The sequence below is a fragment of the Manis javanica genome, chromosome X, assembly GCF_040802235.1.
Source record: "Manis javanica isolate MJ-LG chromosome X, MJ_LKY, whole genome shotgun sequence".
In the NCBI taxonomy this organism is placed as follows: Eukaryota; Metazoa; Chordata; class Mammalia; order Pholidota; family Manidae; genus Manis; species Manis javanica.
Window position 1 is genome coordinate 92,913,700 of NC_133174.1, and position 10,412 is coordinate 92,924,111.

The following is a 10,412-nucleotide window of genomic DNA, read 5'->3' on the forward strand; positions in this document are numbered from 1 at the left end:
GGAGAAGAAAGGGGGTATTATGATTACCATGCATAATGGGTGGGTGGGAGGAAGGGGAGGGCTGTACAATACAGAGAAGACAAGTAGTGATTCTACAACATTTTGCTATGCTGATGGACAGTGACTGTAAAGGGGTTTGTGAGGGGGACCTTGTATAGGGGAGAGTCTAGTAAACATAATATTCTTCATGCAATTGTAGACTAATGATAACAAAAAAAGAAGAAGAAAGAAAAGGGGGATTACTCCCTGATAGGATAAAACTAACTGCAAATCACCGATTAATGCATGCTTTAAATATTCTTAATTCTGATCATTTAAAGGGTGTCAGATGATCAGCTTATGGAAGTACGTTTTTCTGATAATATTCCTTTCTCTTAAAAAAAAAAAAGCAGTTCCTGTGTGGTGATCTCCAATAAGTTCTTCACAATTGTATAAAGGTCATCCCAAAGTGTGGGCAAAGGATTTATTTGTGTTTATACAGAGGGTCAAAGCCTAATTTGGCTACCCAGAAAATGAATTAAGATATGATATGAAGAAGAACTTCCAACATCAACATCCTCTGGAAGAGTCATTCCAGAAGATGATCATCAGAAAACTTCAACAAAGATCCTGGTGCTGTTGCAGTTGTAGCTGCATTCATCCCACCTGTTCCTGGACTTGCCATTGGAATGAAGAAGAAGATATCTAAGCTGACCTGTGCATACAGTAAAACAACAAATTTGACTGGATCTATACTGTTGGAACTCAACCAAGAATTAGGAGAAGTGCAAGTTGCAGCGCTCCAAAATAGTGCGACTATAGACTATCTACTGTTAAAAGAACATATGGGAGGTGAACAGTTCCCAGGAATGTGTTGTTTTAATTTGTCTGATTTTTCTCAAACTTTTCAAATTCAGTTAGACAATATCCAGCATATCATTGATAAGGTTTCACAAATGCCTAGGGTGCCTAACTGATTTTCTTGGTTTCACTGGATATGGCTGGTAATTGTAGGTCTGCTTTTGTTATGTAGCTGTATTCCTATTATGTTAATGTGTGTATGCAATTTAATCAGTAGTTTAAAACCTATACATGCTTATGTTACTCTACAAGAAGATATGTCAAAGAAATAATCAATCTTCCCATGTTTTCTTCCATCTGCTACTTCTATAGCTTTTCTTCTTCCTTCCTAATTACAACCCTTTAGTAGAATTCATGCCTCATATCGAAATTACTGAGTATCATAATTCTTCCAAGTGGTAAAGATACCTCAAGACAAATGCTAGGCATAGAAGCCACAGGGCATAAATCTGCAAAGAAGTAAAAAGCTAAACTTGTCAAAGAATATTTCTTCTCTCTCACTTACCAACTTTACATTTCCCTGTATGGCCCCGGAAGATGACTGGTTAGCCAGAGACAGGTAAGATTCCTCAAGGGAGGAACAACCTAAGACAGGCACAGTCACAGGGCGGCCATCAGGTGAGAAACTGGGGATCAACAGAGGTGAGGCTTAGAATCTCACCCCCCTGTTTTGAGAGAAATCTTCTGCATCCGTGGATGTTTCGTTGCCCTTGTCCAGCTTGGATTAATACTTAGTCTATAGGCACAAACCTGATCATCTACATTTGCCCTCTTACAGCACTAAACTATGTTTTCTACCTTTATCTTGCATCTACCTACCATTTCAGCATTTTATTTAAATAATAATAATAATAATAATAAGGGAGAAATGTGGGATTCACATGTAAATCAAGTATAAAAATCAAACGAATAATCATAATTGACCTGGTTGTTTATAGTTCATGATGCGTGATCAAAACCAAAAGTTTCTGTGATGACTGCCCTTGCACTGTTCATCATGTAAGAACTTATTCACTATGTAAGAACTTGTTCACCAAGTAAAAACTTGTTCGTTATGGTTCAGAAGATTGGAGGCTTTCGAGAATTAGGCTTGGGGTTGATTAATGATTGTGTATTGAGTCCCCTATACAGAATTTTATTGTTGTTAACAACCATATGATCAATAAATATGAGAGATGCCCTCTCAAAAAAAAAAGTATTTGAAGAAATAATGGCTGAAAACTTCACAAAGGCATGCAGATTGCAAAAAAATAATTAAAAACTGTCTCTATTTGCAAATGCCATGACAGTATACGTAAAATATTCCAAGCAACGAGCAAAACCAAACTGCTATATTTAATACATGGGAAGAGCAAGTTGGTGGCTATAAGATCAATGCACAATAATCAGTCACACTTGTACATGAGAGCAAAACTGTGAACACGGTGACAAAAATACAATACCATTTACAAATGTCCTAAAGAAAAGATATTCTTATGAATAAATCTAATAAAACCTTTACAAGGTCTGTATGCTTACCATCTCAAAATGCTGAGGAATGAAATCAGAGCCCTAAATAAATGCAGAGACATACCACGTTCACAGATTGGAAGGGTTAACACAGTAAAGATGTCAATTCTCCCCAAATTGATCTACGAGTTTAGTGCAATTCCTACCAAAACCTCACCAGGCTTTTTGGACATGTAGAGAAGCTTATTCTAAAATGTACGTGGGATTACACAAACCCCACAATAGCTAAAAGACGCTTGATAAAGAAGAATAAAGTAGATGGAATCACATGTGTAATGCTATTCTCACTATACAGCTACAGCAATCAAGATAATGTGACATCAGCAGAAGTATGGACAGATGTGTGAATGGAATAGAATATAGACCCCAGAAATAGAAGCACACTATATTCAAATGATTTTTGGAAAAGGTGCAGAAGGGATTTAATGGAGAAAGGGTAGACTTTTCTATAAGCATGCTGGTATCACAATGGAACACTCACAGACACACACACACAAAAAAACCGATCTTTGACCTAAACTGCACCTTACATAAACAACTAACTCAACATGAGTGACAGATTTAAATGCAAAACTGTAATACTTTAAGAAAACATCACGGGAGAAAACGTTTGGATCTAGAGCTAAGCAGAGTTCTTAGATGTGACATCAAAAGCACAATCCATAAAAAAGTTAATAAATGGGACCTCATATAAATTAAAAACTTTTCTCTTTGAAAAACTGTGGAATTGATGAAAATGTTAGCTACTGAATGCAGAAAAATTCGGAAACCACATATCCTTCAAAACACTAGCATCTACAAAATAAAATCAACTCTCATGTCAACTATCAACAGTGAAAGAAAGCAGGTAGAAAGTGGGCGAAAGACAAGAGCAAAAGTTTGGTAAAGAGGACAGACAGATAGCAAATAAGAATATCAAAATATCATCCACATCATTAGGCATCAGAAAGGGAGATATCACTATACACCTATTAGAATACCTAAGAAATTTTTTTAAAGGGGATAACATCAAATACTGGCAAGAATGTGTGGGGAAACTGGATCACTCATGCATTAATGGCTGGAATATAAAATGGTTCAGGCACTTTTTAAAATGGCTCGGCAATTTCTCTGAAAGTTAAATATGAATTTAACATGTACGCCAGAACTCTCACTTGTGGGATTTAAATTAAAGGCTTAATTTCACACAGAAACTTGTACAGTTTTTCACAGCACCTTTATTTGTAATACTCACCAAACGGAAAACCCCAAGTGTCCCCAAATGGGTGAATGGTTAAAAAAAGGGTGGTATATCCACATCATGGAATTCTACTCAACAATAAAAAGTTACACATTCTTGACAAATCCAAAAACTCTGGTGGATATTCAGGGAATTGTGTTGAGTGAAAAAGAGCCAATCCCCAAAGTTACTAATATATGATTCCAGTTCCACAGTTTTGAAATGGCAAAATTTTATAAGTGGAGAAGGTTTAGGAGTTTCTGTAGGTTAGGTATGGGGAAGCATTCTAGAAGGGAGGTAGGTGTGGTTATAGGATAGAACACTATAAATGAAGAAATAGAAAAACAAAATGGTAAAATTAGAGAGATCAATGGGCTGATGGAATTCTTTGGCATCTTGTCTATTGTGAAGGATACATGGACCCACATGTGATAAAACTACACAAAACTAAGTACACACACACACACATAGACACATGCACTGGAATAAAGCAAAATCTAAGTAAGATCAATGGATACTATCAGTGCCAATATCCTGGCTCTAATATCATTTTGTAATATGTCATCATTAGGGAAACTGGACAAAGCGTCCATAGGGCCTCTATGTGTGATTTCTCACAACTGCTGTGAATGTACGATTACCTCAAAACACAAAGTTAAAATATCTTTATTTCTTTTTACAAAAGAAAAATGTTCATCTCCATCCTGAATCTATGCTGCATTCCTCCAGGGGAAGAAACACCTAGTGCATCTTTTATTGACATGGCAAAGGTCCTGAGGCATTGTCTTGAGGCAGCAAAAGGGGCTGCTTCTATCTAAGTTTCTTACCATCTACCTACCAGTATTAGGATTCAGAAGGAAGACAGAACAGAGAGTCATTTGTACAGTTACTGAAATTGAAAAACGAAATCAGACTTTCAATAATGAAAGGTAATACTGATCACATTTGAATTTTTTTTTCAGTGAGGACTAGCTTTCCAGTTAAGTAGTAACATGCTGACGTTTTCCATAAAGTGAGTGAAGTAAGACTGTGGCGCCAAGATTTAGAAAAAGGATACTCAAAGCACATACAAAATGTACAATATACCAGGGACTGAATCCTTTGCCAATGAAACATGTGAGAGGGCTATTTCCAAAATTCTGTTAGGATATATAAGGGGGTGGGGGAAGAAAACCTTGCCTTAAGATTCTGCTTTGGAAAACTCTCTGCTCTTGTGATCTGCACCAAGCAATACTCTGCCTAAAGAAAGCTGTTAAGTGCTTTATCATCCCAGCCTGCCCGTTTCCCCTCAGGACAAGTGGGACTCCAATCTGGCCCCTTGGCTGTTTCCTGTTGAGAAGTCTCTGGGGCAGTACTAGACGTTAGGATGGGCTCATGTCCTGTCCTTGGAGGGGGGGAGTACAGGGTTGCAAATGATCCCTGCCTGGGGTTGTTAGGACCTTTTCTGGACCCCTTAAGCACTTTAGCTGTCCATCACCGATTGTGAAGAGTCAAAGACATACTGTCCTTACACCACATAGGGTAAGTAGTATTGACGGGACTTGAAACCCCAACAGCCTGATGAGGTCACCTCAACTGCCAGACGCATTTTAAAGATGTATAATGGAGTCTATGAAGGGTCAATGTACCTGGCCGAGATCACCTATCTTCCACGTGGTAAATAAAGCCCTATTACCAGGGAGCTAATCTTACGGTTTTTGCCATCAACTGGCTGCTCATTTTCAAACTAATGCCCCTTGCTGCATAGCCGATACATTTGGACATTGCATCTCTGCGTTTGAGACCTGGCCTGGTAGAAACCGTGGCCAGGCAGTGCCCAACCCACATGCAGTGACAGTGTGCTTCACTTTCTTTCTTTTTTTTTTATTTTTTTTATTGCATCTGATCTTCAAGGGACCTTTCCTGAGGTGGATGCTCCGTTCTTCGCTTTCTACCTATGGGGATCCAAGATGGCGGCCCCCCCCCAAGGGACACGCAACCTTTCACGCGTGCGCGCTTGGTGGAATGGAGTCCCTAGAGGTGGGTCACGGGTCTGGCTCCACCTCCATCCCAACACAGAACTGTTTGACTAGGAGGGGGTCACCTGACCTAAGCTCCGCCAATAGAAGTCCTCTTACAACCAGTTTAACTTCAAGAAGAAACCGTTGAGCCTCCACGCACCGCCAAGACCGGTGTTCTTTTGCGGCAGCCTCCTGAGAGGAAGCAAGGGGCTCCCACTGCTGAGGTCTTGGATGGTTCCCAAGTTTTCTCCAACTCTCCAACAAGTAGGTAAGTTACACCAGTCTTCTCTCAATAAATGATACCTATATCGGCCTAAATTACCCACGGTCGAGGTTTGGAGATTAATAAGAAAGGAAATCCAGTCAGATTGGAACCACTTTCCTCTCAGCTCTCTCTGCATCCCCCTATTCTTACCTGTGATTTGATTCTATTGTATCACTAACAAAGTCATACTCTGTCCTCAGAATCTAACAGACTTTCTCTTAAAGTATATTTCTCCTTTACATCTTAGTTTTGTTTAGATTACTGTTGCTGTCCCAGACCTTAAATTGTAAATATATATATATATATATATATATATATATATATATATATATATATTTTTTTTTTTCTACTGTATTTCGTTTCTTTTATACTTAAAATGCTTTTCTCATGTGGAGCACAAATAAGTATTCATGTACATCCTGGGCATGAATGCAGCTTCATTCCTTAAAATGGGCTCCCAAAGCAGTTTGAATTCATTTTTTAATGGGTGACGTGCTGTGAGCATTGATCCTACTGTGTTTCAGCTGGCCAAATATTCTTAAACCGTGTGATTCATAGACTAACCATGCCTTTAACCACTGACCTTGTATTTTTTAATTCCTTATTTTGAATAATTTTGGACACACGTTAAGGTCGCAGAAAATGGCACAGAGTGTCTTTACCCAGATTTCCCTAATGTTAACAGTTTACAACACCAAGGAAGGATGATCAAAACCAGGAAATTAACATTGACGCAATACTATTAACAAACGAGATACTTTAATTTCACCACTTGTCCCACTAATGTCCGTTTCCTATTTCAGGATCCCATTCAGGATACCGCCAGGACATTTGGCCATCATTTCTCTTTAGTCTGCTCCAGGCTGACAGTTCCTCAAGATTTCTGGGTCTTTCACAGCACTGACACTTTTGAAAATCCTATACTGGTCAGGTATTGTATAGAATGTCTGCCAATTCGGGTTTGCCCAATATTTTCTTAAGATTACATTTAAGTTACTAATTTTGGGCAAGAATTAATGTTTACCTCCATTGGTGATGGAGGATTTTCCACCCTAGTGTTATGAGTGAGGGTTTCCGAACACATGACACCCGTCACTGAGCAGGTGACATCCATAGCAGTTTATTAATAACATTTACTCAGCGCCTTGGCGAGGAGGACGCTACCTGCCAGGTAGTGCCTCGCAGGTGTCATGCTCTGGAAGAGAGTGAAAACCAGGGGCTGTGGGGGGCAGTGTTCATAGTAACGAGAGAATGAAGTGATCCTTGGTTCCCGTGGGAGGATGCGATCGGCTTGTTTGAATAATTCTGTGGGCTGGTTGGGAATGGAAACTGAGTACTCAGGGGTAAGCAGGCACTGTGCCTAGTTCCCATGATAAGAAGGTTCTTTGGCCAGGGAACCTTCTTTGTGGGAAAACAATATGGAGGGAACTTGTGGTTAGGCCATTCGAGGTCCTCTGGGTTTTCCCCAGATGTCAAGGCATGTATATCATTGGGCCTTAATTTTAAGACTCATACCACGATACTGCAAAAGTGATTTTGCTCCCTTTCTACGCACATCATGTCAGGGCACATGGGTCTGTATGTTGTACTTGCTATTGATGGTATTCATCTTGATCACTTGATGTAGGTGGTGGCAATTATGTTGCTCCAGGTAATGCTGCTGTTTTCCCATTGTTAATGGCAAATACTTTATCAACTTGTGTAGGAAACACTTTGAGGCTATGAAAATACCTGTTTCTTCTCAGACGTTTACTCACTGCTTTTAGAATCCATCTGGGGATCACGCCTACAACAGTTATGACCCAATGCTGACTTCCTAATTGACCTCATTCCTTTCACATTTACTTATTGGAGTTCTGAAGAGCCATCCTTTCTCCCCCATTTATTTATACATTTTCAAGTTTATTTTACAAACTTTATCTCAAATTACTGATTCAGATAACTTATTCAAATTATTTTTATCATTCTGGACTCACAGACAACCATGATACATTATCAGTTATAGTCAACTTAGATCACGATTTACTTTGTTCCTTGAATTGTTCCAGCTCTGGTCATTGCGACCCCTTTCGGTTGGTTCTGTGTTCTTCCAACATGACACTATGCTTTATCACACCGGCACCATAAGATGTTCATGTTCATTTTGTGTTTGTTTCCCACTGCAGCCCTGGCATTGAACCACATCTGCAAGGATCCTTGGGTCCTTTTCTTGGAGACTGACATTTAGAATCCAGTATCTCAGTGTGCATCCATTGCTAGTGTGGTTTCATTGCTGCTAAGCCCTCTCCATCAAAACAAAGTAGGAAATACATTGTATGTATGTACCCACACTTCCAGACACATCTATATTTATTTCTGTACCCATATATATGTATAGATATTAAAAGCCAGAAGCTCGTACCGACATATCTCATTTCAATCTATTCTAGCCTTATCTGTAACTTCTCTGATCTATCTCCCTTTATCTACACTACTTACCAGTTTGTTCATGCCTGACGTATACACATAAAGTAGTTGCAGAAATGCTAACCTATACCCCTGTTAGAAACAGATCTAAGTTGTATTTTTGTACAGTTCTTTTTGTCTTTACCTCAGAGGATGCAATCAAAATACTGTTTTCCCAAGTTTCTTAGCTTAGCTGTTTTCTTCCTCACCTCTCAGTGTGGCAAAGATAGTCATTTACAATAGGGTTAGATTCATTTGTCACTCTTTGCATTTGAGTTTGGGACCCGCCCCCACCCTGATTGATTTTAATTGTTCATTTAATTGTTGGGTATGGGAATCATTACCACGATTCAGAATCAAAAATGTCTCCTCAGTGAAGGGTCACTTTTTCCTCATCCCTCCCACCCCTCTTCCATTCCCCACTTCTTTCCATTCCTTTCCCACACTCCCCTGTACATAACCAATCTGTTCTGTCTGCAGTTCAGCTTTTCCTGTACTTATTTTGCACGAATGAGCAGATGCATACATGTTTCCTTATATTCCCTTATCTGTTAAATGAGGGATAACTTTTCTGTACATACCCCTTTGCAATTTTTCCCTCTTCCTTTAACAGCATTCCAGGAAGTCACTCCTTACCATTCCATGGAGAACCTCATCACTCTTTTATAGCTGCATTGCACTCTGTTGGGGGGTTGTATCACTCACGTTTAACCACTCACCTATGTATGGGCATTTAAATTGTCTTCAACATGGTGCAATCATAAATAATAACTGCAGTGAATAACCTTGTACATACGTATTTTTGCATGGGTGGAAAAACAGCTCCAAGTTATATTCCCAGTAGTGGAATTATTGGGCCAAAAGGTAAGTGCATGTGTAGTTCTGTTAGGCTTTCCCAATTTCTTTCCAGAAGGGTCGCACTTGTTTCCGTTCTCACTAGCAATGTAGAAGAGTGGCCGTTTTCCACACAGCCTCACGAATGGAGCATGTTGCCCTTCATTTTAAACTTTTGTCAGTGTAGCAGGTAATAAATGGTTCTGTTTTAGTATTCATTTGTCTGATTGCAAGTTTAAATCATCATGTGTTTGAGGACCGTGATATATGTTTTTGTGAATCGTCTGTTCATATCATTTCCCATTTTTTGACAGAACTTTTAGCCCTTTGTCCTTCAATATTTAAAAGTTCTCTACATATTTGGGACATTACCCATTTGTCTGTGGTGTATGCTGCAAGTCCTCTATCCCAGTTTCTCAGTTTCCTTTTGATTTATCTAGGATGTGTTGTCAAACTTTTAAAAAAATTTTGTGCAGTCAAATTGATCATTCTTGTCTTTCATGGCCTCCTAATTTGAGTCTACACTAAGGTTAAAGAAAAGTTCTGCCATATTTTCTTCAAGAACTTGTTGTGGTTTAATTTTTTTTATGTTTAAATCCCTAACACCATTGCAGTTTGTTTTCTGGAAGGTGTATGATATGGATATACTGTTATTTTTCTCCAAATGACTCAGCTGTTCCAGCACCCTTTATCAAATGTCCATCTTTGTCCCAGTGATGTTCCATGTCCACCGTTTTTTAATACTAGAATTTCCGTATGTGCTTGGGTGCATCTCTGTGTTTTCTATTCTATTCCATTGGGCTATGTATCTGTCCAGGTACCAGTGCCATGATCTTGTAATTGCAGAGTCTTTACACCGTGCTTGAGTGTCTGGTATCATTCCTCCCTTCTCGTAGGTTTTCTTTTTCATTTATATCCTAGGTATTCTTGCACTTTATAAACTATGAACTTCATTATCGACTTGTCTAAATCCATAACAATGTTTGCTGCTATATATTGAGGTTTTATTCAATCTATAAATTAACTTAGGGAGAATTGACACCTTTTTGATGTCGAACTATTCTGTCCATGGACAGTGACTATCTTTTCATTTACTCACTGTCACAAAGGAAAAGGTTTTCCTTGTATAGATGCAATGACAATTCCTTGTCATTCTGAAAAACCTTTCCTTGTATCAATGTTCTTGCTAAGTTTATACCTATACCTTTAATATTATGTATTGCTGTCCTATATGGGATCTTCTCTACCAATGTGTTCTCCCCATTGGGTTTTTGTGTACTTATATACAAAGACTATTGAT